We start from the raw sequence: 5,531 nt of genomic DNA, 5'->3' as shown, positions 1-5,531 counted from the left end.
AGCTAATTAACACAATCCCGGGGCGTTCTATATAGTTATGTATAATAATATTTATATTATTTATGCCTCTAACTGGAACGTACCTTGAGCAGATATGCTGTGACCCGAAAGATGGTGAACTATACTTGATCAGGTTGAAGTCAGGGGAAACCCTGATGGAAGACCGAAACAGTTCTGACGTGCAAATCGATTGTCAGAATTGAGTATAGGGGCGAAAGACCAATCGAACCATCTAGTAGCTGGTTCCTTCCGAAGTTTCCCTCAGGATAGCTGGTGCATTTTAATGTTATATAAAATAATCTTATCTGGTAAAGCGAATGATTAGAGGCCTTAGGGTCGAAACGATCTTAACCTATTCTCAAACTTTAAATGGGTAAGAACCTTAACTTTCTTGATATGAAGTTTAAGGTTATGATATATTGTGCCCAGTGGGCCACTTTTGGTAAGCAGAACTGGCGCTGTGGGATGAACCAAACGTAATGTTACGGTGCCCAAATTAACAACTCATGCAGAAACCATGAAAGGCGTTGGTTGCTTAAAACAGCAGGACGGTGATCATGGAAGTCGAAATCCGCTAAGGAGTGTGTAACAACTCACCTGCCGAAGCAACTAGCCCTTAAAATGGATGGCGCTTAAGTTGTATACCTATACATTACCGCTAAAGTAGATGATTTATATTACTTGTAATATAAATTTTGAAACTTTAGTGAGTAGGAAGGTACAATGGTATGCGTAGAAGTGTTTGGCGTAAGCCTGCATGGAGCTGCTATTGGTACAGATCTTGGTGGTAGTAGCAAATAATCGAATGAGACCTTGGAGGACTGAAGTGGAGAAGGGTTTCGTGTGAACAGTGGTTGATCACGAGTTAGTCGGTCCTAAGTTCAAGGCGAAAGCCGAAAATTTTCAAGTAAAAATAAAATTTACTATATGTAAAAATTATATACTTGAATAATTTTGAACGAAAGGGAATACGGTTCCAATTCCGTAACCTGTTGAGTATCCGTTTGTTATTAAATATGGGCCTCGTGCTCATCCTGGCAACAGGAACGACCATAAAGAAGCCGTCGAGAGATATCGGAAGAGTTTTCTTTTCTGTTTTATAGTCGTACTACCATGGAAGTCTTTCGCAGAGAGATATGGTAGATGGGCTAGAAGAGCATGACATATACTGTTGTGTCGATATTTTCTCCTCGGACCTTGAAAATTTATGGTGGGGATACGCAAACTTCTCAACAGGCCGTACCAATATCCGCAGCTGGTCTCCAAGGTGAAGAGTCTCTAGTCGATAGAATAATGTAGGTAAGGGAAGTCGGCAAATTAGATCCGTAACTTCGGGATAAGGATTGGCTCTGAAGATTGAGATAGTCGGGCTTGATTGGGAAACAATAATATGGTTTATGTGCTCGTTCTGGGTAAATAGAGTTTCGATCATTTATGGTTGTAACTTGTTCCCCGGATAGTTAGTTACGTATCCAATTGTGGAACTTTCTTGCTAAAATTTTTAAGAATACTAGTTGGGTCAAACCAATTAGTTCTTATTAATTATAACGATTATCAATTAACAATCAATTCAGAACTGGCACGGACTTGGGGAATCCGACTGTCTAATTAAAACAAAGCATTGTGATGGCCCTAGCGGGTGTTGACACAATGTGATTTCTGCCCAGTGCTCTGAATGTCAAAGTGAAGAAATTCAAGTAAGCGCGGGTCAACGGCGGGAGTAACTATGACTCTCTTAAGGTAGCCAAATGCCTCGTCATCTAATTAGTGACGCGCATGAATGGCTTAACGACGGACGTGTTTTGGAGTGCTCCGTAATTAAAGTCATTTTTCTCCGGTAATTCGGTGTCGTAGGCGGTTGAAATTAGTGTTAAAATTCGCGCATTAATTGCGCGAATCGAACAGTGCTATTTTCTCGTCGGGAAATTAAGTTTTTCAATTGAAAAACAGTGTTTTCGTTTTTGCACGTGTTGGCACGTGGTGGAAATTTTCCACAGATAAAGCTTGGTGAGTCTTCTGGTGTGAGCTTTAGTGCAGAAGTGTGTGTGAGAGTACTCAAGAGAGAGCTTGAGAGAGAGCTTTGAGGGTGCTCTCGCCCGTGCTTTTTGCCGAGCTTACGCGAGCTTTTGAGAGTGTGCTTTTTTGTGCAAGCTTTGGTGCGTGCTTTTGCGCGCGCTTCAGTAAACACTTGGAGCATACTTTTGGGCTGCCTTATTTTTGCATATATTTTCTGTTGCATATTTTTGGGCCCCATTTTCAGCACAGCTCCACCAGGCGGCGCCACTTGCCCAGATAAAGGGCAACATGAGCGCCATGAGCGCTATGAGCGCATTGTCGGAGAGTGAGCTCTCTGCAAGCAGCCGGGCAAGCAGTCGCGCAAGTAGTGCGATTGGTGCTGCACGGGGACGCCGTCGAGGACGCAAGTCCAAGGCGACGAGCCTCTCGGCGCCAACGCAGGCCAAGTTATTGGCCACTACTGGAGCGGAAAGACCGGAGCCAGTCGGGGTACTGGAGGAGTTGGCGCTCTCCTCGTTGGAGACGCCGGTGATCCCAGTTGCCTCTGCTGCTGATGCCTCCGCCGCCACCTTTGCTGCCCCCGCTGTTGTTGCTGCTGGAGTTGTTGCTGATGCTGCTGAGGCAGCCGCCGCTGTCGCCGCTGGTGCCCCCGCTGCCGTCCCGGAGCGATCTGCCGTCTCGATGCGCAGTCTTGACTGTGTCATCAAGAATGGAGCTGACGGCGTTATGGAGGAAGCGGCCAGCATCAAGGAGACGTTTGTTTCCCTGGTGGTGGAGTCGCTAATGAACCCCAAGCAGGCTGCTGCACTGATGAGATGCATCAGCCGGTATGACGGGATCGTCCAGGCGCTCATGGTGCGCAACGCAGTACTGGAGGAATCCAACAAACTGCGAGCGGCGATGCCGCTGCCACCGCCGCCGGTTCAGATGCCATCGGTGCCGCAAGCTGTGGTCTCACGGCCACCCGTTGGGTATGCATCCGCATATCCCAGCCTGCCGGCACCTTCCGTAGCTCCCGTGCCCGCGCCGCGAAAACCACGCGATACGTGGTCGGCCGTGGTGATGAGCAAGGACCCGAAACTTTCGGGTAAAGAGGTTGCCGAAAAGGTGCGCCGGGAGATTGCCCCTTCGCTGGGAGTTCGCCTGCACGAGGTGAGAGGGCTTGCGCGTGGCGGTGCCATTATCCGCACCCCCTCGTCAGGTGAGATCAAGAGGGTCGTAGCCAGCAAGAAGTTCGGCGAGATTGGCCTCGAGGTCAAGCCGAATGCTGTGCAACGGCCCAAACTGGTAGTCCAGGATGTGGCTACTCAGATCGCTCCGGAGGAGTTTATGGCGGAGTTGTATGCCAACAACCTCCGAGAACACATCCCGGAGGCGGAGTTCCGCAAGGCTGTCCACCTGGACACGAAGCCTTGGACGGTTGCCGACGGAGCAACGGTAAGTGTCACGTTGGAGTGCGAACCCAAGGTGCTAGATCTGCTGGAAGGTGGGCGGATCTACATTAAGTGGTTCTCCTACCGATGCAGGGCCCTTGTGCGGACGTACGCGTGCCACAGGTGTGTTGGCTTCAACCACAAGGTGGCAGAGTGCAAGCAGAAGGACAATGTCTGCAGGCAATGCGGACAGTCCGGCCACAGTGCGCGCAGTTGCACCAATCCGGTGGACTGCCGGAATTGCCGATTCTACGGGCATCCCTCGGGGCACAGCATGCTGTCCCCGAGCTGTCCGGTGTATGCGGCGGTGCTAGCGAGGGTGAATTCTAGACATTAATGTTTAGGTTCATCCAAGCAAACTGTGGTCGAGGTCGGGCTGCGACTCTTGAGCTCGCAGTCCGCCTGAGGGAGTCCGGATGTCTGTTTGCACTGCTGCAGGAGCCATACGTTGGTAGCGGGACGAGTGATGTGCTGCCCGAAGGAATGAGAATATACACCGATCGGAGACAAAAGGCAGCCATCCTCGTGGATCACCAGGATGTCATCTGCATGCCGATGGAGCCACTTACCACCGACTACGGCGTATGCGTGAGTGTAAAAGGGAGTTTTGGCTCTATCTTCCTTTGCTCCGCATATTGCCAGTTCGACACCGAGCTAGAGCCGTACCTCAGGTACATGGATGCGGTCCTGCTGCAGGCCAGCAGAACCCCCGCAATCCTGGGACTCGACGCGAATGCAGCATCCCCCATGTGGTTTAGCAAACTCCCTCGGAACCCCGAGGGACATGCTAACTACAACCGGGGTGAGCTGCTGTCTGAGTGGATGCTGGAGAATGGAGCCGTTGCTCTCAACCAGCCCAGCCCGGTGTTCACGTTCGATACCTACCGTGCGCGTAGCGATATCGACGTGACAATTGCCAACGACGCAGCATCGATGTGGGCCACATTCGAGTGGAGAGTGGACGAGTGGGAGTTGAGTGACCATAACATGATCACTGTTGTGGTTACTCCAACGACTACGCGCGCAGTTGAGAGCCTAGCTCCTGTGCCGTCCTGGAACATCTCCAATGCTCGCTGGCAGTTGTTCGAACAGGAGATGGTGAGTCGGGCAGCCGATATTCCGGAAGACTTCTCACAGTCGCCGTTGGATCAGCAAGTTTCGACCCTGCGCTGCATGGTCCACGATGCGTGTGACCTTGCAATCGGAAGGAGGACGCCGAGATCGCCTAGGAGAAGGAAGCCAGGTTGGTGGACTGCCAACCTGAACACGGCGAAACGCGAAGTCCGGAGACTTCGCCGCCGGCTTCAAAACGCTCGCCGTCGAGGAGACGACGATGCGGCTGAGCTGATTGTGGTCGCGCTGAGGCAAGCCTCAGACGACTACAAGAAGCTCATCCTAAGGGCGAAGGAGGACAGCTGGAGACGCTTCGTGGGAGAAAACGCACACGATCCCTGGGGGCGCGTCTACAAGATCTGCCGAGGACGCAGAAAGTGCACGGAGATTGGGTGCCTCCGCGTTGATGGCGAGCTGGTCACCGATTGGGGTGACTGTGCGCGAGTGCTCCTCCGTAACTTTTTCCCAGTTGCGGAGTCCGATGCACCGATTGCCGGAGCGGAGGAGGTCCCACCGGCCCTCGAGGAAGTAGAGGTTGATGCTTGTGTCGCCAGGTTGAAGAGCCGTCGCTCTCCCGGCATGGACGGCATCAATGGCACTATCTGCAAAGCAGTGTGGCGCGCCATACCTCAGTATCTGACGGCGCTTTATTCCCGTTGCATCCAGTCGGGTTACTTCCCCCGAGAGTGGAAGTGTCCACGTGTAGTGGCGCTACTCAAGGGGCCCGACAAGGATAGGTGCGAACCCTCGTCGTACCGTGGGATATGCCTGTTGCCAGTATTTGGCAAGGTGCTTGAGGCCATCATGGTTGATCGTGTGAGAGAAGTTCTTCCGGAAGGATGCAGATGGCAGTTTGGATTTCGCCAAGGACGATGTGTGGACGACGCTTGGAGGCACGTCAAGAGCAGTGTCGCTGCCAGCCCGGCACGATACGTGCTCGGCATCTTCGTCGACTTCAAGGGTGCGTTC

The sequence above is a fragment of the Drosophila ananassae genome, unplaced genomic scaffold, assembly GCF_017639315.1.
Source record: "Drosophila ananassae strain 14024-0371.13 unplaced genomic scaffold, ASM1763931v2 tig00000208, whole genome shotgun sequence".
NCBI classification, from domain to species: domain Eukaryota; kingdom Metazoa; phylum Arthropoda; class Insecta; order Diptera; family Drosophilidae; genus Drosophila; species Drosophila ananassae.
This window is presented reverse-complemented; position numbering follows the sequence as displayed.